Source organism: Ptychodera flava, unplaced genomic scaffold (genome assembly GCF_041260155.1).
Source record: "Ptychodera flava strain L36383 unplaced genomic scaffold, AS_Pfla_20210202 Scaffold_49__1_contigs__length_964681_pilon, whole genome shotgun sequence".
NCBI classification, from domain to species: domain Eukaryota; kingdom Metazoa; phylum Hemichordata; class Enteropneusta; family Ptychoderidae; genus Ptychodera; species Ptychodera flava.
Genome location: NW_027248371.1, coordinates 867,639 through 891,266, shown reverse-complemented (window position 1 = coordinate 891,266; position 23,628 = coordinate 867,639). Strand labels below are relative to the sequence as shown.

The window sequence follows — 23,628 nt, the reverse complement described above, 5'->3', positions numbered from 1 at the left end:
TGCATGGCTGACATTTTCATGGATATGGCCCTCCGTTCACTTTCCATCCTGTTTCAATCAATTTCAGTAATAATCTTCAGTAATAGCGGCAATTTGACATGATCGTTGAGCAGCGAAGTGAAAAGACCCTACCAGTACATTCACCATTGACTGTGCATCTGTTTATTTTTCACAATCATTTCAAACACAGCAACGTTCGGCCGCAAATTCTCGTACGGCTTTGCATCGGAGCGTTATTCAACAGAAGTATAGCGTTGATCATTTTTCATTTGACCTCGGTAGCGTACACTGTTGCAGCTGTGTCCTGTCGTGCCGACAATCTTTTGCTCAAAATAGCATGTAAGTTATCAAAACATTCAATAAAAACAATGCTATGTTTAAAGTATTTCCCTCAAAGTCATCAACCAGCATGAAATCAATATAATTTTCTTATAGTACAATGATGCAGTCAAAACTGACAAATTTGTTGGTTTGTTGCTGTAATTACAGACACTTTTTCTTCAATTCAACAATTTCATAATTTTCAACAATTTCCTAATTTTTCACATTCTTGCACGTGAAAATGCCGAATGAAATACTCTTACAAAATACAGCGAATTTCAGTGATAACAACAAACTGGTTATAAATGGCAAATACAAAGAAAATCTCAATTTTTTTACAATCTAACCATATTAAATCTAGTCCTCAATTCAGCTAACACATTATTGACATTCTGAAACGCTCTTCTATGGCAACGGAGTGTGATTTTTTCATCGTCTCTCCTATCTCTTGATAATTTCTGACTACAAAAATTATTAGATTAAATTTTTTCGACAAGCTGGTATCACCTGGGAGGCTACGTTATGTCGTTGTGGACCGTCATATCTGTGAATGACTGCAATTTTGTCAACTTGACTGGATCAGTTTTTTCAGGACCTTGGGACAGAAAGGACAAGATACTTGTCATAAATTGGAAACGAACATGTCACTCTCGTTTCGTCATGTTTAATGGCTTTGTACATTGACAGCGATACACAGAAAATTCATTTCCCCTTCAATTTCACTCAATCCAAATATCCATCAACTTGTCACGGAAAAGGACGTTAGCAAACACAGGATAGCGTTTCTCCCACTGACAACAGAACCTTCCTTCTCTTTTTAATTTGATTCCCTTTCTTTCTTCTCTTCTTTCTACGGCAAATGATATCAGCAGAACCACGGAGCACAAAGCACTTCCATGGAATTTGAATGCATCAAAAGGGAAAGACAGTCTAATGTGAACCAGCTGTGACAACTAAAATCAGATTCAGGCAGAATGAAATGTACCAAAACCCAGTGTAGCGGACATAACGGACCAAACAGGTGTATACTGGACTGTACCACTTAATTTACAGGTATGGCAGCATTTCAAAGGATGGAGCTGCTAAGTATCAAGGATGGGCATATAATACATGATGGAAATATGATGACATTATGGCGGCTTAACTGGTTGGGACAGTTTTTTTTCTTTTCTGGTGGCACTTTTCCCCTCTCTCAAATTTAATTATTAAACTAAAAAGTGGTTTCACAGCTACACTATTTTGAGCCCTAGCAAACCAGGAAAGCTGTCTAGCGTCAAACTGTCTGTGGCTGTACATCTCTAATTTCCTCTTAAAACTGTTCGAGTGATTTTCCCCCAAAACGCAATGCCTTAATTACAGTGATTACAAAGGTGAATTGAGAATTCCTCTCATCTGTTGATATAGAGGTATCGCAAAAATTCCTCCTCGGAATTCCAATTCCAGTCATGTCGCACTAATACAAACAAGATCGTATCTTGTTCGTATTTTTGCCTCTCACCATAATGGAATATTTTATCTGTCCTGCGATCAATTCAATTCCTTATCTATAATCACAATATATGGGTGTTCCAGTTTTTTTTCCCAATCGGTAACCTTTGCAGAACGGCTATCCACAGTAGTTAAATAGATTAGATAACTCCTTTCTGGCCATTATCTATTTCCTTATCACATTTTCCCATCTCCCATTAAAATGAAACTGTCATATTTTGTCAGAGTGTTTGGAAAATTTTCATTTCTAAATTTGAAGAATGACTCCCCATCAGCTAATTCATTTCACATTCTGCTAAAAACTTGATGTTCCTAAGATTCCAAACATTCAAAACAAATGCTGTCTACTGTATGATTGATACTTTGTATAAAAGACCCTGCTTTTATCTTCGGTGACTTTCGCTATCAATATTTACACCAGTGTAATACATGTATATGATATATCGCCTCCTATGTCTTGCAGGGGAAAACCGTCCTGGCTGCATACAAAATGCAGTATCAGTCACACAAAAATTATATGTCATTCACACTTGGTTGTGAAATTTTGGAATGAACAAGGAAAAGAAAAAAAAACACCTTTATTACAAGAAATCGTGCAGTTTGTATTCAAATATGACAGGACATAATATTGACATATTTTATGTATGCGACACAAACAACTAAGAATAACAACTTTAAATGAAGTACTGTCAGTGATCTAGAATAGAAAGCACAGGCCCCTATAAAATAGCCAGTGGCTCATACCTACTTTTTTTGCCATCAAATGATTTCTCATCGACTGAATGAAGTTGACGCAAGGAAGTGTTAACACCGCTGCTAAAATTGCATTTACTATCACTGAAACACTGAAAGTCATTACAGCGAGACGTGACTGACAAAATTTACAAGCTACTGATGACACTCAATGGTATGAGGTCTCAATATCACCCGCAACTTGGATGAAAATATTATGAAATTTCAATTGACAGGTCAGTTCCCACAGAACTGGAGTTAACTGCGACTGCTGGCATGATATCAAACCGTCTTTGCTGAATGATCAGACAGGAAAACATTCATTTTCAGACACAAATTCCATTCGGCAATTACCAAATTTTGCCTGGCGCCCAGGTAGCAATACCCCTAAAGGTATTTTCCCTGTTCTCATCTGACGTGATAATCACTCACGATGATTTAGGAGGGAAGCAGACAAACACAGAAAATCACCAGTACACTGCAAAACTCATCCATCAATACAGAAAAGTTTGTCATTTTTATAGAACAAAATATCACCTACATCATAATACGCTGTCTCCCCTCACTTCCATGGGAATACAGAGTCAACACCTGCCGCGGTTCAACGACAAATTTTATTTTCCAAACACGACCACACTTACACTAACATGCACTGTGGAGCACTATACATAATAAATACAAACCACAAAATAAATTAAGAAAAAACTTAAAAGATAAAAAATAAACAAAGCAGTATTGACAATTAGGTCTGTTTTGACTTCATGCAACACTTCCTGCTGTTTTTATATTCTACCATTACAGGTCATACCTCTCCAAATTGAGATGTATCGAGAGCTCTTCCTCGCTTATTTGAGAACAGGTTCCCCTAGCTCCTTTGTAAAGTTCTACATCTTTGTAGAAAAACATCATGTACAGAGACGGTCAGCGATACATTTGTTGTGGATAATTTATGACATGTATCAGAAAAGGGATATTTCTGAGTTGTTTCTTCAGGTAATCAGCAGAGGAAATGTATATACACCTATTCTACAATACTTTTATTGTGACGATTCTGCTGAATAACATTAATGTTGGAGAGAGAGAGGTGGGGTTATAAACTTATGAAAGTACACCTGTTTTTCTTACACAAGCTGCTAAAAATATTATCATGTTGGGTCCATACCTTCTGTAAATGTTTTAGAGAATTTTAAATCAAGGGTCGAAAACAAAATTTGCCAATATATGTGATAAAACCAACAGAAATTCATCTTTATCAGCAGCTACAGTTCATAGATTTGAGTCTGTCCAATACCTGCACACACATTTACGAAAACAACATTGTTTTGTGATTTTTACACCCTCATAAGATTTGATCAGTTAATGTTAAAAAAACACCTTCCAGTTCAACTCCCTAGAGAACACTGCTATCTTTTGAAAATGAAAAAAGTACGATGATAAAATGACAAATTTATGATGCACTGTATCAGTTTTTATCAAATGAATATTATCACTTCTTTCCATGACTGTCACTGGAAGATATTATAGGTCATTTGAGAAAAAATAACAAGGGATGTTCTTTTAGGGATGATATTATGGAATATATTTCATCTTTTTTGTCAGTGTTTGACTGATCTCTGTTCAGTATTAATATTGCATACAGCAGAGGTGTAAATTACGTAAACAGTGCAAGATCTGTGTTAGCTAATCACAGGGATATTGTGGCTGAGAAGATAAATGAATAGCAAAGTTACATCCTGGGTCACAGGCACACGACCTGCTTTTAAATTGATACAATGTTTCATGCAAATTTTACATTAACATTCAAAATATGTCACAATGTTGCTAAATTTGCTGGCATGACACACTGATAGTGTTACTGAAGATCTCCTAAATAGTTTGCATAATTGATTCTTATCTTTAACATCAAACTACTTTTTTCATATTCTTTGACCAGTCACTTCACAGTCAAAGTGAAAACTCCTTTTGTATTGCCAGTAAATAAAGTAGGAGAAAGAAAACATCACTGTGAAAAAGCATTCCCCTGCGAGTTAAACTTCCCTACAAAATTGCACTTTAGAACATTCCTCACGTATGCTGCCCAGAATTGCCAATGCATCAATAACATTCCAGAATTCCTCATTGGGATGCCACATTCATTATAACTCCCAGACTAATTGAAGTTATTAATTCTGTGAAAACAACTAATTTTGTGTGTCAGAGACAATACAAAACATTAAGCACACATTTATCTGCATATGGCATGCATGACCTCAAAAATTGATAATGGACCTCTATGTTGGTGTTTGTAATGATGACTTTGGAAATGAACACATGAATGTAAATGATGATAGACTGGCACATTGGGTTAAAAACACACAGTTTCAACACTTTAATACACATACACTAATTACAATGATTCCCAAGATACAGACATCATGCCTTACATTGTTCAGTGGTCTGAGAGGGAAATGATTAAAAGTAATGTTGCCAATCTTGTTGAAACCATGTCTATTGGCAAAGGGGTTTTTGCTATGCAGGTAATGTTAGTGATATGCAAATAAGTTCTTAATATGCAAGTCTTACATAAAGACTGCACTCTTTTACAGAATACTGTACAAAAAAACACAAAATAGACTGCTAGTTCTTCTCCAAGATTAAAAAGAAAAGAAGGAAGTTCTTTGGTTTCATTGACTATATTTTCTTCTGTTTTGAGGTCTCCTTTGAACACACTTATACCACAAGGTGACAGACAAACAGATAACCATGTCCGAACATGAGCTCTCCTTTTATAAATAAGCAGGTAATATGAGCAACATCAGCATCATTATGAAACATCCACTAGATGGCTAAAACTTTCCGCTTTCACAGCGGTCTTCCTCTCAGACTTGTACTTATCAATAAGTCATGTTGTCCTTAATCTCAAACTCACAAATCCTAAATATGAACACCTGATCCCTGCTTACATAATCCCTTATTTCATTTTCGTAACTTTGCTCTTCTCAGAATACAACCTCACCTTTGCAGCCGATTAAGACATTACTAAACCTCTCTGAACTTCTCTGGACACAGCATGCACTAAATTAATACACAAACATATAGAACCTTCGGTTAAGGTTCCTCTTAAACTTACTATTCAGTAACCTTCTTAAACTCACTATTTAATAATCTGTAAAACATGGATTTAAAATAATAAACTTCTTGAAAAGTATTTGAAGCATAGCACTGGTGGCACATTTAGCAACAGCTGTGTCTGTTCAAATGCTGGGATGAACTGTGCAAGAGTTAAATGTACAGGAAAAGGGCAGTACCCAAATCTGTTGGGTTTTTTTAATATCTAAGACAGGTATTAACGATAATAGGCTTGTAATAAGGTGTCATATAACTGATGTTGGAGTAGGATAATGCTAATATTAAGGCCTTCCCTTGAAGGAATGATGTATCAAATACTGTGAGCATATCCTTCCTTCTAGGACAGGATATAGGTTGAAATATTGCTTTGCGGTGGGAATACGGTTGTAATGAAGCTGCCTAGCTGCACTGTATGATTCTTTCAACAACCTGTCAGGTTGTGCTACTGCAGTCAATCAAAAAGGCGTTAACATCGGCTTTGGCTTCCCCCCGACAAGATTATCCACTTCATGGTATGCACAGCCCTGGGGCCATCCTTCTTCAAACAATCCGAAAGGTTTCCTGAGCAATTCCTTGCTGTCACTGCTCCTCTGATTTGATTTCCACCTTCACTGTTTTTGGCACATCTCATTTACGCCTCTGAGAATGCCCAACAGAAATCACCACAGACATTACACACTAGGCTATCAAAACATTGAAGAAGTTACGGCTATGGTGGATGCCCCTGATGGGAGCATTATATCAGTGTTAAGAAAGCGAACACATCAGAAGACAAAAGAAATATTGATCCCACGACTACAATTACTGTTTATGTCTGTCAATTAATATCCTTCCTTTTATTCACAAATTATCCAGTGATAGAAGACTTTTCTCTTCATTGCTAATTGAACATACAGTTTTTGTCTTGTTTTTTGCATTACCTGCTGCATACTACTTTAATTGGATATGATGGCTGGAAGTCACTAAAAAATACACAATCACTCTGAGAATGTCCATGTTTAATCCCAGAGTGGATTTCCACACAATCAAACACATGCATGTGATTACCATTCGTTTTGCATTCTACCCTGGTAACATGTACCAAATTACACCGCGTCTCCTTGTAACGCTACGCCATGTTTTGGTCATTTGCTTTAACCTTGCATTTCCAATTTCATAAATCATTCTGAATCAGATTACCTTTATTGAATTCAATGAAAGTTGACGCTATTAATGTTTGTCTCTATCACAGTTTGCCTTCCTCTTTCACTCTTAAAATATTCTCTCCCCCTCTCTTTGACCTCTCCAAGTATTGCTTCTCTCTCTCTCTCTCTCTCTCTCTCTCTCTCTCTCTCTCTCTCTCTCTCTCTCTCTCTCTCTCTCTCTCTCTCTCTCTCTCTCCTCTTCCTTTCTTTTACTCTAACCAATCTCCTGACCTCTAACACAGAGTCACCTCTAAGCAAATTTGACACGCCACTGGGCTCACAAGTGTCCTCCTTGATGAAAGAAAATTTTACATATTGAGAGTATTATTGTTGGGCTAACTCAAGGAAATTTCAAGAAAGAAATTCCCAAACTGACTGTAAGATTGCAGAAACCATGAACATTTGAGGGCACTAAACTATAACGTCCCATTTTTATCCTGTCCACTCACTTGCTTTCAGGCTAAATCAATTAACATAATTTCCAAACATTGAACAAAAGCTCTCTCCTAATATCATATGCTTGATAATAACATATACAAATTTAAAATGTAAATACATCATGTTCTCTTCCATATCCGTTCCTTACACATAGGTTCAACCTTACGTTAACAGCAACTGGCATTAATTTCCAAAGTCCAGTTAACAAAGCCGTATTCAAAGTCAGTCTAATATTTACACCAATAAATTAATATTAGCAGAAAACAGCCATACCATTGCATTGAGTGAGCAAAAGAATGACAAGTTTCAGTTATAATATCAACATAAGATGGGATCAGGTGTTTGACACAATTTTAGTGTAAAAAACATACTACAAAATCCTTTTCTTAATCCCAATGTGAAATTAAGTAAACCAGATGTTTAATAAAAAAGTGTCATGAGATATGTATAAATAAGTGCAATTACACCATTTTTTTCTCATTGCCTGTACCTTACCTGCAAAACTGAAATTGAAGTACAGTATAGCAAGCAAGATTTGCATGTAAGGCAGGAAGTATCAGCCATACATTCGTAATGTACAGTTCAACGTATTGCTGTATAACGCCTTGAAATCTAAATTGTAGTACGCTACAGAAACTTGCATTAGGAAGTCCGCGACATCTAACGCCTGCTATGTTGCATCATTAAATTCATTTCAAAGATAATTATTCATTTGTGTGTTTGACATGACTGACTTGGACAGATCAAATTTGCTCCATTTTCAGATATTATTGTGGTAATGCTTGCCAGTAATTGCTTGACTTATTGCATCTATTGAGGGCTGGCAATGCCTAACAAAGCTTTTTATACTGCTATGAAATTACGGAATCACGCTGCAATTATTTTCAACAAGATGCAACACTAGTGGAGGGAGGCATGGAAAGAAAATGAAGCATGCAATGCATGAGTGAGAGCCTTGCTCTGAGTAAAAACAGCACAGACTTGCGGCAGAAATATGTACACACTGAATAAATTCTACACATCTGGTCACAGAGATCAGGAATTGCTCTCTTCATACAAACTTGCACATTTTTTAAACACCGTAATACAATTTTTGTCAGGCATCCTGAACATCAAAACACCATTGTAATCAGTTTTCCTTTCTTTCATAATGTTAATTGCATTGTGAAAAAGTCTCATTTGATCAATTACAGTTCTTTGTTCTCCGGTGGGCATTTGAGCATGTTACCTAGACACGCCTGCAAGGTCCTCTACCAGCACTAACCCCATTTAATAATCTTGGCATTGAAATGGAGATTATTAAACACAGCAACTCACTACTACAACAGACTAAAACCAGCTATCATGGAGCAAACACACACGGCATGCTGAGTTTCACACATACATCAAGGACAGGTCAAGCAAAACTCATCTTCGATTAAATGTCGAATGTGTGGAGAGAGCGAAAAATTCTACACACACTCACAATGAGAATATAACTCCTTCTGTTCACTGAAAATGATGAGTGCTCTCAGTATGTGATGTCAGAAGTAGAGCTGTCGATGTCATCTCCATATACATTCTTTAAGCAAATTCTGACGTGAGCTGAAAATTGGGATGAAATGAGAACATGCTAAGGCAAAACAACAAGAACACCGTTGGTTGTCTGTGTCGGCACAGAGCCTGGCCTGTGGATGCACACCTGCCCTCTGGGGAGTGGTAGAGCATCATCTATGGTATTGTAATCAAGCAAATGAAATCCAACGGTCGTCTCCACTTTGTTTATGGTCAGAGTCAAATTGATAGCTCAATTTAGCCAGTCCCCGGCTATCACGCTCTTTTCGCAAATCCCAAGCCACTCCGCTCTCTTTTCCCAAAACTGATAGCAATACGGCAAGCTTGATTCAGACGCGACGGGATAACACAACAAGGAGAAAAAGAAATTCTTCCGAAAAGGAAATTTGCACACTATGTTAAGCCTATCTGAACAATATGCATGTAAGGAAAGAGATAGCACTTTTCTTTCCCTTTCATGTTATCATTCTGACTTCCCTGCCGTTGATGAGTTCACACATTGCAAATATTTTACAGCTCCTATTAACCGACAGTGACTGAATTATTACTGATAGCCACAGAATTACAAAGAAAATGAGCCGGATATGGAATTTTTAATGCGTATTGCTCTAGGAATGAAAATATCGCGGTAGATTGGCAGAGACAAGAATGAAGACGGTGATCTCTGAACCCCTGTCAGTATAGCTGTCATCTTGGGAGAGTTGCAGCGAGCTTTGCTTGAGTAGATTACCAAGAGGACAGTGATACACATCAAATATTGATGTAAAGACACAAATCTAACTACCCATTTACTGAAGTAATGCAGGATACTATACTATTTTATGGTTCCTGGGAGGATCTATAAAAAATCCTTCATGAATTCAATCATGGACATAGGGGGAGGGGGACAAGTTGGAACCCCCAAATGACTGGATGAAGACAAGATAACAGGGTCACTGCTTGATTTTGAACTCTTCATCTGATAAGCCTGTTCACATTGCGTACTTCTGACAAAAATGTCCTTTCAGGGACTGGTTTCAGAATTTTGAAAGAAGTTCCATGGGGTGGTAGATTTGGCAAACACGCTGCAATGCATCCTTCTTACCACCATTGGAATTAAAATAATTGCTGAAGGGTTTTTTACCAGACAAGGATTCTGTTATGCTGGTTTTCATCGGTGGCGACTGAAATACGTTAATCCTAAAATCCGTTGGAGGGGGGGGGGGGGGAGTAATAATACCCTCAGAAATCAGTCTACATGAGCCAATAACATTGACCTTGATCAATGAACTCATGGCCAAAGTGACCTAAAGATAAATTTGCATAGAAGAATGATGTCATCTTATCAAGTGCAAGAACAGATGGCCGTAACTGTGAATAAATATAGGGGCTTCTCTAAATTTCATAAACATTCCTGTATCAAAATGAAAAATTCCTCTCAAAGTACAGAGTGGAGAAATGCCAATACCACCTTGATTTTGACTTGAAAACTTGTTGTTGGATGCTAAAAATAAATTGGATCAAGTACAGTCCAGAAAGAATAGATGTGTACAGGAAGAAATGGCTCAAAAATTTTTCTCAAATAAACTGTCAAGATGATTCAAGAAAGAAATATGAATATTATTAGTTCATTTCTAATTTTAAAACAAATAGATAGAGTTCTTTTACTAGTTCTATAAGCATTCTCAGTGATGATATACTCTATTGGGTCATAAAATGCGAATTCATGCCGGTCGAGAAATTTTTTAAGGCATGAAATGTTATTGTACAATTGCATAAATTGTTGTAATATTGTACATTTGGCCTTTGACACAATGGTGAATTGTGGTAAAACGGTTCATTTCTGAACAGTGTCTTTTATCATAGCTTGACCAAACATACAGACATGCAAGTTCTGACGTTGATCTGATCATACGCAGGTACAACTATGGGCTACAGAAAATCATAGGAATTCACATTCTATTAGTACAGTACCAATGCACTGGTATCAAATTCTCCCCTCAGAAAATTCTCAGAAGTCAAGCTTTTATTTCAATGGAACATCTTGTGACTTTTCTTGTATGGCTTTTTATACTTTTTTGTGTGTTTTTTGCCCAAATTTCGGTTACCGAACTCTGGAGGGCTTCATATTTCAGCAGATCAAGCAATCCACTCAACATAAAGACGAAAAAGAACACATAGCACTGAAGCCTGCCTATATAAAAGCATGAATTGCAGATGTACAAGATGGGAGTCCAACCACGTCCCCCCTGCCTGTGGCATCAAAACTACTACTAAAAGAGATCAAAGAAAAAGTCAAATCAACCGAAATGCGTTCTGACATTTCAACGACAAGAGCTCCACTGTCGGGGCATGGTATTAAAATCACAAGTCAACCATGTTTACAATTGGTGCATGATTGTGAAGCAGCTATTGCCTGCACAGCTAGATTGTGAATAGCTATTCCTGCCATGGCTAGAAAGCAAATATGTTTGCTTCTACCACAAAAGAAGCAATGACCTGCAGTGCTCACAAAAAAATCATACAAATTTCAAAGCAGAATAGCAATTTTTCTATGGTTTCTGTCGCTTCTACTTATTAAAGAAATAACGCAGGCTACTTATTCAGTATCTTTTTCCGCATGAAAAGAAAATAGTTGTAACATTACAACACTATAATTTCTTCAGCTTTTTTGTCAAAACAAGATGAGATACAACCAATCCAAACAATTCATGGCTTTCCGCAAATGCCAGCTGAAATATTTTACCAGGTTCCGCACATTTGTAACTTTATATATGAATACATTATTTGGTATGAATATTATTTATGCATGCATACAGCATGATTAATTTGCTTATCTGTGTGTTATTAGGATCACCGTGCTAATATGATCATAAAATGAATTCACAACATAAAAGATAATGAATAAGTGCAGCATCCAACCCTGTACAGTTTTCTGACTTGTGTAAACTCAACATCCTTCAATTGTGAGTTTCTGTCAAGCGTCTTCAGGAAGCACACAAAATAAATATTTCTATTGAAATAATATATAACTTGTTGTGCTGAAAAAGTATATCCCTGTGACACACCAAAACAGTCATAATGCGACGGAACAGGCAAGTGAAAGCGTTTCAAGAGTTTACTACTTACGGCAAAGTACAAGAATATTCCCCAAGGCCATAGAACATACACATAATCTACAATCCTCTGCAAATTTATCAGCAATATTTGAAATATTGACGATGGGATTTGCAGGAGAGAAAAACACCGGTGTCTCATGGGAGACTTTGATGGCCACGCTGAACATATCGCAGCATGAAGATATCTGTAAAACTCATGCATGCATTTGTCATACTGATACAAAATTCCATAACTTGTGGTACGATCAAAGTAGATTCAAACTGCGCTTTGTCTGTGACGTTGACCAATGTAAATACCGAACAGGGTCACATTATGAACTGCTCAAACATTTTGAGAGATGTCGCTTTTTTTACAAGAAAAGAGAAATTTTATTGAGAGCATTTATCTCACTCTACTTCCATGAAAAATGTTGGGTGAAATCTGTAAACAATTATGAGAATGTAAAAATGAGAGGAGTAAGTCGCGAGATTGGAAGAGAGCTTACATCAAGTACAAGCGTGACTATTAAATACTCTGAACTACTATCACAAGACTCAATTTTTTCAGGAACACAATGTGGGATGAGTATGGTATGTCATGCATAGACTCCGCACAAATCCAATAATGAACCCCGCAAAGCCCTCATATACTCGCATCCATTAAGGACTTCTGGGAGAAAGATAATGTCAAAATACGCTGCGTAGAATGTTTCTGTTGTTTTAAATAGTCACAGGGCTGCATTACAGAATGTTGTTGGTAGCAAAATAGTATTGAATTGAAATGAAAATCGTAAACCAGGAGAATCTCAAAAGTTTCAATTTATTCAGCGATGTGAAAGCTTGAACAATTGCTCCAGGGTCAAAAATCACACACCACGATTTTTTTTTGTCATGCGACTAGCACTAAATAGATTGTCTGCATCTGATTGGATGCTACAAACAGGATATCATATGCAAATGAGCAGAACGAGGTGACTCACCAATCAAACAGCAGCTGTGAATGAATTATTGTGATGAAGAAATTATGGTCACTGACTTCCGTGTCGCGGATGGGAAGAGTGAATGGCCCTGCTTAAGACGCCTGTTGAACAGGGAGAGGCAAAACGTCGCTGGCACCGCTAGTAATTGCAATAACATTCACCTAACCAACTGAGTACTATCACAAATCAACCAAAAGCCGCCGCTCATTACAATCATTACATGAAGTGTAACATTGCCAAAAAAAAAGTTAATTTGTCAAAAATCAGGTCCAGATTTCAAGTGACAGAGAATCGCAGGCAAAAGAAATGGTCTGGATTTTTGTCAATTTGGTTCGATTTCCTTAGCTATCAACAAACAGCCTTGTCAGCAGCATGAACACCACTTAAAGCTTATTTAGTATGCACAATGCTACCCTTGTGTGTCTTTCTTGCTCATTTCCGTAGGGACAGGACTGATATGAAACCTGCTGCCTTGTACCCTAATTTACACACGGACATATTTGTCATCCAATTGCTTCCCACCTCATATCCTTTCCCTTTTTTTTCGCTCTAACTTTTTTTTTTAACTCTGTTGCCTCGGAACTCCCAGCTCTATCCATCTTTGTTTTCCCTACTGCAACAGAGACGTGCATGCTAAAGACACATCAGGGTCTGTTCAACAGACACCAAAACTATGTCTCCACGGCAAAAGATAGAAGGACCATTCCCTGTTGACGTCACAAGGCGACTTGGAAGCCGGGACTGAACGCCGATTGGGTAATTTGCAGGCAACTTTCCATGTAACAAGTCTACTGGAAGTTAGAGATAGCGAGCTGAGGCCATTTGCAGTTGTAATTGTTTAAAGTAATTTTCCAGTAATGGCTGCCTATGCTTTCAGGTCATTAGGCTCACCACTGGCTAATAAATTCTTCAAACACTGGGCAACCCTTGGCTGATTGGATTCAATGCAGTAAGGAAATACCGTACTATTCTACATACTCGTTTAGTTCTGATGCTGAGGAAATCATATGTCTGCTTTTCAAGAGCTTTTTCCCCTGAATACGCTCAACTCAATAGACAGTATGCTAGCACATAAACCACAAGTACTTCACGCTCAGGCACTCAAAGACTCTTTTTTCCTACAAAAAAAAACAAACCCATTTTCATAGATGGAAATAATTTTCCATTCAATAAATGTCGTGACATCATGGAATAATTTCATGAACCAATCTATCTGAATCAAACCATATCTACTTTTCGGTGTTTTTTCACATTACATTTTGTTTTCTCCTTGAATATAAGGAAAAGCATTCATGAAAAGATTTTGCTCAAAACATCTAAGAACGGTCACGTATGCAGTCAGTGTAACAATATGGTGACAGGTTTTGCTTTCCAGGGATAATAAGACCTGGGCAATTTACAAAGGTAGATTTTAATACTGAAGGACCATCTTGGACTACTATTAGGAGAGGCAGCTAATGCGATAAACAGACTGTGTCAATGAACTCAGGATGACGCCTTCACAACTCCAACTAGATACCATCACCCAATATGACCTTTGACCCTTGCCAATCTGAGAGTGAAGCAGAAAGATAACGCATCCAGCTAGAAGATAGCTAGCAGCTCCTGGAAGTGCAATTTATTACGATAAGGATAACACAACAAATGAAAGTAATTTCTCTAGTTTGTTGGACGCTGCCATACCTGATGAATCGTGTTGAACTTGCATATGTGGGAATTGCCATACACATATGACACATGGTACGAAAATACAGGTGCTCGCAGCGAGCCTGTACCAACCACCGATTTTTAATATGAAATACTCTGGAGGAAACAATTTATCTGTGCAGATAGATCTGAATGTTAATGCATTGTAAAAGCTTTAATGCCAGCTCTGAATGCAGAAAGTGGACTGAGAGGAAATTAAGTAAAATCCGACTTCCTACAGTGGATGGGGAAGCAAGCTTGAAGGGAATGCTAAACACAGAGGCAATGTCAAAAACTACATGTTGGCTGCAAGATTGATGTGTGGATGTCAAGGGTTCACCTAGGCACTACACTCTCGCCAAATGAGTTTGCCACTACACACACTGCTAACAAACTCGTAAAATTCCACGGTGACAACAGAGGAGGAGGCGAATTTTGCGGAGAAGATGTGACACTGCAATGCATTTTACTTATCTCCAAGAAAACAAACCTAATTTTCCTTGTCAGAACGTGATTTCTGGTTCACCTAACGACATGAAGTCATGGTTCAGACACCCAGATTGGTTTTCACTCTATCGCATCAGGCCACACAAAAGACATTAAAATCATCAACTACAGAGATAGACAAGATGGTGTGTTCTCACCACACAAACATGAAGAGGTGTAGCACTGGCCAGTCAACATTCTAGCATTACTGCTAACTGTAAGAAAGTGAGAAGTATTTGAGTTCACTTCAATCAACTGAAGCCAACAAATATTCTACATTTCCTGGAAATTTGTCGAACACCATGAAAAGTGTTTTTCTGTTATTTTTCCTCCCACACCCTTGAATACTAAATCATCTACTGAATGAGGTTTAAATTATTTTCTGTGCAAATACATATTAAACACTTGTCGTGTACCAAATGCTTATCAATGAACAAACAATGTTTTGAGTTTGAACTCATACTTTCAATCTTGCCAGTCTCTGTGTACTCTCTGTACTGTGATGAACGCATGATCCACAAACTGCAAACAAACTGATGGAAAGATTACCCACAGAATGGTCATAACGTGAAAAATGGATTATTGTGCCACAAGTACATTTTGCAAATGGAAAACAAAATCTGATTGAATAGCCGGAAGTGACAACTCCTACACTTGATTTTAAATGTTGGAAAATTGCGGTATAAATGGCAGTAGTTTTTAACAATCTCGACAAATTTTCTTACAGAATTCACAGAATGCCTCAGGAATGCATCAATTGCTACTGAACAACATACAATTTGCAAACATTTCGACAACACCTATTGATAGGTAATGTAGACTGGGGGGGTGGGGGTAATCCTTGAATGATTACCAAAAAACACAGTATCCTGGGTGCCATAAAACACAGTAGCTCAATTTCTACTTGTTCCTGTCCCAGAAATTATAATTAAAATCCATCTTTATTGGTCAATAAATAAACTCCTAATTACCACCCACTAGCTTAACAGCGCATTTCTGTGAGCATTTTTTTCCCAAGTTTGCTAATTCCATGGTGACCCTTTCAATGGACAACTGTCCTTTTCCAGTGACAGACACCACTTCAGGGCTGCAATAACACAGTCATCGGATAATTTCTGTTAGTCCTGGGATTTTCCCAATTCATCCTAGAAAATTCACATCTGATGTGAACATTTCTTCCAGCACCTTCAGTTCTCACCTCTTCAGCGGAACTGCTGTCAAAGTGATTTACTGCGCAATTTTATTTTTCATCCGAGCTATTTTCCCCACATAAATGCCAAGTACAATGATTGTATAGGAGAAAGCTTCATTATAGCATATAGTTGAGAGAGAGAGAGTCTCATGTTGCCTACAGCAAGCAATCAACACGTATTAATCATCTTTCTAACATTATCAAATTGATGATAATCAAGAGTCCACACATGAATTGTGAGTCCAAAAATATCCATTCGACCCATATGGTCGCGTCCTGGCTGTCCTTATCAATAATTTGCTGCGACAGGTAAACAAAAGCAATCCATCGTAGCTTTGGTTGTGTGAAGAAACTGCCCGCTATTGAAGTATCTAGAGGCATGTTTGTGTCATCAGTAAACATTATTTTCTATGTGAATGTTTTGCACAGGTAAGCATCCGGTGCTTTTACCATTCAAACTGACATACATACTTTCACAGCATGTGATGAGGAGAGTGTCAGTAGAAACTGTTGAAGGTCAAAAACAAAAAAAATCTCAAGAGCAGACTGTGAGAATGTTCACCCCTTCACTCCCCATTCCCCAGTGGTACAGTCCAAATATCCATGGTAAAGAATACAACTGTATCAAATTGGTTGTTGAAAGGTTCCGTTTGAAATATTGGGCCACAATCTACAACATTCAAAGGATCAAATTTAATGCTGATTAATGGGCAATTCCCGACAGATGCTGGTTGTAAAAACCATGAAATATAGAAAAAGAGTATGTTGGTATTACATTACCAGCCACCGGCCTTCATTCCCAGTCCAAAACTTCCATTTTACTGGGAGAAAGAAAATCCTGTGAGCCAAGACATCATCGTCCTCATCATAAAATTTTACAACAGATGCTAAAAAAAAAGCGGTATCTTAAATGATGGAAAGCAATAGGAAGGAAATTAAACCTACGAACACAAGCGCACACAAGGGTTATAGGAAAAATTTACAACGTACACAAGGTTAACAACTGCTTACTTAGATCAAGTATGATATAGAAGACCTGCGACCCTGACGAAATGAAGGACAAGAATCTAATTTTTTTAATTTGAAGAACACTTTTGCATGCAAGGGTGTCTTTGACTGATGATTTCGCCATCAACAGGGGACACCACTGTGCAACAGAATGATTTGCCGATTCAAGTGACTTCATGAACCAGTGATTCCTTCATCAGGAGTTTCCGTCAGCCTGCAATCCGTCGTTAATTTGCCACGGACGATCAAAAATTTGAGAGCAGTGCTGGGAATACACGGCACCGCTGTGGGAATTCAATGCTCGAACCCTTATTTCACATCATCAGTGAAATCTCAAGAAATGAAAGCAGCAAAAAGTATCATCATGAAAGCGATTGCTCAACAGAGAATACGGATAGATGTAAATTGTTTAGGATTCTGCTTGAAGTCATATCAGATCACTTAAGTCTCTCTCATGGCTGAGGAAAGTCATTCATAAGACATAATCGACAGTGCTTTGATGAAAACTTCATGGGAGGCAAGCCTCTGTATGTTCTCTTTTCTTACGATGACTCTCCACACAGCATCTTTAATTTCAGGGTTTTTTGCATGAAATTTGAAATCCTAGCCTCTAATTTACACACGGCACTGCATTTAGCACACTTGTCACTTTGCATTCACACATCGATATAACTTGATCTGAGATTTGAGTAAAATTTGATTGCACAACTCATGACTAGGGGTTAAAGGTCAATCCCTGAAACTCAACTAAGCTTTATTGAGCGTAACTTGAGGACCACGCATGTCGACATCATGCTAGATCCCTCCATCAGTTCCTTTCCTGAACTGCAGTCATAGTGTCACCTCTTAAAAGCCATTTACGTTCAGCTCTCTCCCATTCAAAGTCGGAACGTGTTTTCTTACAAATTTGCTTTTATTATAGGTTATTGCCACTATTTACATCGTAAGCTGCCTGCACCGTGAAACATTCAAACACACCTCGCTGACAATATTGTCAAGACTCCAACCCTTAGCACCTTCCAACATCACTTATTTAAGAATGCTTTCAGACCAGAAAGTAGATACATCTCCAGAGCTGCCTCCATATCCTATTAAAAGCTGCATGCCATGCCAGGCCCTTCCATAATTGAATCGTTATTACAATTTCATAAACAGCCCATTCAAAATCCAATTTTCCATGTGTCTGATTAAAGACGATAGATCTTTCCACCATTCAGCGATAATGTCACGGATACTGAACAAGCATATGGCTGGCTGAACCACACAAAGAAATCTACAAAAAAACCCTACGCACCATAAAAGATATTCATAAAAAATTTGATATCTTTATAAATGCGTAGACAGTCTGCACGAAACACTGAATGAATATTTAATCTGTCTGTAGGCTATGGGTGGAAACAAATTACCACTGTGATATGCCGTCCATCAGCTAGGTGCACTGTCCTTCCATTTTTTACTGCTCATCACGTTATCACCATTTATAAAATTCTGAACAAGGGTCAAAGGTGAAACTGAAAGCTTGTAAGCAGTCATGGCAGCTCGAGTGAAATTATCGATTGTTCTTCATCCATACTTGGTCGATATCATTTTTCTAGAGACATTAGACCTTTACATAACAAGGGTGAAAAGGATATTGGTGATTAAGGCTTGTTGGATGAGCTGAGCAAGGTGCAAAGCCTGATGGGTAATCTAAGCAAAGCCTGATGGGTAATCTGAGCAAAGCTTGATGGGTGATCTGGGCATGGTACAATGTCTGACTGGCGATCTTGGCATGGTGCAGAGCCTCATGGGTGATCTGAGCATAGCACACAGCTTGATGGGTGATCTGAACATGACACAATGCCTGATGGGTGATCTTGGCATGGTACAATTCCTGATGGGTGATCTGAGCATCGCATACAACTTGATGGGTGATCTGAACATGGCACAATGCCTGATGGGTGATCTTGGCATGGTACAATTCCTGATTGGTGATCTGAGCATGGCACACAACTTGATAGATGATGTGAACATGGCACAATGCCTGATGGGTGATCTGGGCATGGCACAATGCCTGATGGGTGATCTGGGCACAGCAGAATGCCTGATGGGTGAGCTGGGCATGGTACAAAGCTTGGTGAGTGATGTACAAGATGAATGGCCTGGTGGCATACCTATGAATGGTATCACTTATACAAGCATAGATATGTTTCAGCACTGTGAAACAACAGATAAACGAATTAAGCATTGCAGATACAGTAGCTCAATATACGATCTATATTTTGTGTTAGCACGAACGAGTCATCAAGTATGCTTGGCAAATGGTTGATGGGTGATCTTAACTAGCCAAAAAAGGTTGATTGGTGAGGTGACGGTATTAACGGGTGGTTTGAGCTTGGCAATAAGATTAATTAAAGAGCCAGGCTAGAGTGATAGGGTCAATAGGTCATCTCATCAAGATGAAAGGGTGATTTGGTGATCTGTGGTACATACAGTGGGAAAGATGCATATCTTTGATTTCCGTTGAGTCAATGCCCTTGTCTCTGAAATACTTGCAAATTAAGAATTTTGGATTTCCTGCTTCTGGTGAAAACTACGAAAAATACAGACAGGTCTGGACCAAACTACAAGGGTTTTCAGTTTTTTATTTTGGAACACTGGTAAAGAGGGAAATCTTGGATTATTTTTAGCACACGTCAAAAAATACTACATGTACTCGCTTTACCTATTATAATTTTGCCTACACAAATATTGCTTCTCATCAATGTGAAACAATACATATGCAGAAAGGCAGTCTTTTGAAGGTCAAAGTTCAAAGCGACATCTATTGAAACAATCAGATTATAAAAGACCCTTCCTTATTGGAAAATAGAATGACTGTAATATGTCAAATTACAGGACTGGTTCTCGCTCACACAGTGAGCCAAGGTCAGTGTTATGGAAACCATTATACTGCAAAAATAGGGAAACTCCTGATAAAAAATTTCATAATGATTTTCATATCTATCGCCAGGTCAAGTATGGAGCAGAACAGCCAGCTGTGCCTGTCACACAACAGCACTGATCTCTTTAGAATAAATGCAATGTGATAGTTTTGTCTTGAAAGCAATTGAATTGAATCCCAGGCACAATCACACTTTATCTGATACATACGTGCTGAATTTCATGTCACGAATTTTCATGTCACGTCACAAATGATCTGCCTGCAGCACTGCATAGCACAACCCTGTGCTGCTCAGCATTTCACATCACTGCAGTACAAAACAGATCGCAGCACAGCAGATCAGCATGTAAATATCCTAGCATCACAGTCGATCAAGGGATCCACACATATGACATCACCTTGCCACACAAAATTAGCATGGCTCCATGGATCAAGCCATGGAGCAAGATCTCATAACAGAGAAGGCTAATTCTTAGCACAGCCATTTGTACACGACAGTGCATCGCAGCACGTAATGACTAGCAATTTGCTTTTATAAGCTTTCTCAATTTGTTTCATAAACTTGATCTTAAGTGGTTTATTTGTGGTCAGTTGAAACTCCCGCTCCATGCAAGATTCTGAACAAACTGTTGAAGGAATAAGCTTGAAGACAGATTGGCAAGATTGGTGTATGACTTCCACACTGACATGACAAAATCTGATAACTTTCCCTTTCACTCGGAAGGATGATTAAGACAGGTGAATAATTTTCACGCAGTCTGACACAAAATGATTACAAAAACATGGAGGGTTTCAAAAATATCTTATCTCCACAAGTTTTCACACCAGGGAATAATATTCATCGAATCCTGATTGAAACTCTCTTGACTGGTTTCATCAAAAAATTTTTTAATTTTGAGACAGCCACTGAACAGGCTAATCTGCATAATACCTTCAACTGCAAACAGCTAATTTGTCCATCGGCACAGCTCAGCTTCAGTGTCACACACTAACAGTTTACCATTTGATTTATTGATCTATACAATTATGAAGCCAGAAATTAGATTCCATTTACTTTTAATAGGAACTAATATCCTCGCAGCCGTACAAACTGACATTTTCATTCTCGTCCCAGCTTGAGTCTTTCAAACCGAAAATTGGAGTGTAAAATTTTCAATTAACTTTCCTGATATGGTCTTTTGAGAGGGTGCATAGAACCACAGTCAATACTTCATTTGCAGCATTAGCCTTGTCAAATGTACAAATTAGAGATACATTTGAATACAAAGAGACAGTTCTAAGGAAAAAATGTCACTTAAAGCCACAATAGAGCATATTTGTATTATTTGACGTTTGTGGCTGGTTTTTGGTTCTAATGGATGGACTAAGGTCGTAATTTGTGCAACCACATCTTATTCAAAGGGTCCACTGAGCCAAGCAGGTACACATCTCCCACAGTTTAAAGTCCACAGAGCTTCCCAACTCCTAATTTCTCATATTATCATGAGAAAACTTACGGCAATCGCATAATGGAGTGAGGCGGCCTATTAAGACCTGTGACCTCCTGCATAGGCATGAGTAAAAACTCATAAATCCGTGAGCCTCCAGGCGATACGGCACAGGTAACGCTACACACATTGATTCTATTTCATAAAATAAATGGAAAATACACCCAATATACACCCAGGGCGATGACTGAGAGAAATGAATAGAACCCGTTCAATGTGCTTTAAAATGATGACAAACGTGGATAATTCCTTCACAAAGACAGCCACGAGGTAGCACTAAATGAGATTTCCTGTCCATAAATAAAAGCAGAAAAACTGTAAAATTATGGATCGAAAATGGCAAGGATATTACCCAACTGGAAGCAATATGCCGTGTACTCACAGTGCAGGAAGGACTGATATTAGCAGCATAGTAAGCTGGTCCCCAGCGGTTACACTTTGCCTGGCAGAGAATGATACAGTTTGCCATGTCATCAAGAACACCACTCTTTTACTTTCTATCTGCTCTGCTTTGTAGATTAGGTATGGGATGTTCTCTTTATTTGTAACGATAACGATAGCCATCAGAATATTTTATGAACTGCTAATCCTAGAAACAAGATGGCAGCCAGCTGATACGAGAAGGGGGAACACAATAGAATTCAGATAAACGGTTTAGTTCTATTTTAACCTTGTAATTATAAGACTCATATCAGCGTTATTTCATTTCAATGAAATAGGTGTCATGCCCCTCGACCATTGTCAGCGAAAACAAAGGCCTTTGACAAATAATTAATGAAATTCTCCTCAAATTGGAGTAATTGGGTCACTTAAACTGAAATACTGTCCTAACTAACATCATGAATTTTGAAGTATTTTTTTTTTAACAATGCTTTTTTCCCCATCCATTCTGACCTCAAAATATACACGTGACCTACTGGATGTATTCAGGGAAGGAATCTTTGCAAGGAAGTAACCTACGCTGGAGACAGATTTTACATTTTGCTCAGAGCAGTGATAAAAGACACATGTACTACGCAATTACATGGGGACCCATCAGCATTTCAGAGACCACCTATTTGCTGCGACCTAAACAAAGATATCAGCTGAAAATCTGATTTACACACCATCCTCAGGTTCCTTCCAAAAATAAATTACTTTAATACTACCGTATATTTAACCACAGTAAACCTATTCCAAAGCTCAAGAAATCATCAACAGTCTCAAATCAAACATTTGGCCATAAAATATCCATAATAATAATGTTATTATGGGACAATTTGTACGAAAATACATTTTTGTGGTCTCCATCCTTTGTTGATTCATGTCAAGATATATAAATGCTTTTGATAAATATATTCTGAAGGGTGCTATTTTAACAAAACTGTGAAGTAGGTTGGGTACTTGAAAACGCACAAATTACAGAGACGCTTGTATAAATATCAGATCCGGGATTTGCCACGCAACACACCATCTGATTACTAAAAACTTCCTCAATTTTGAGCGCTAGGACCAATTCATACTTTAATGGAAACACAAGAGTAATATGAAATCAGGAAATTGTTTCATATCGAGTCCAGCCGCGAGGTCAATATTCCCTGATGAAGTAGACGATGACAACAAATGAAAGTACCACAAGACGTCCAAAGTTAAAATGTTTGATCAATATTGTAAGAATTTCGCAATTGCATTCGCTATGGAAACCCTCGCCAGTATAATGACGCTCTATTGTGCTGATTTGTATCAATATTAGGCAACTCACACAACGTTTCCATGTTCATTTCCCCTAAATGCATATTGCTTGGTGAAACAGACACCGATATACACACACATCCCGAATAAGCAACCTGCCACCATATGTTTACCTTCTGGTTGGTGCATTGAATTTCCAACGCATTATCCCAAGCTATCAGCTGCATCGCTGCTCCAAATCCCCTCGAAACACAAAGATACTGTACAAAGAGAGTAGCACACAGCTCCTCTTA

General features: G+C 38.1%; 1 protein-coding gene across 1 annotated transcript in view; it reads right to left on the bottom strand.

The window, feature by feature from the left end:
- The window catches only part of LOC139128323 (nucleolysin TIAR-like), a 103,172-nt gene that overhangs the window by 12,533 nt on the left and 67,011 nt on the right, over nt 1–23,628 (bottom strand). The gene's annotated exons all lie outside the window — the stretch shown is intronic.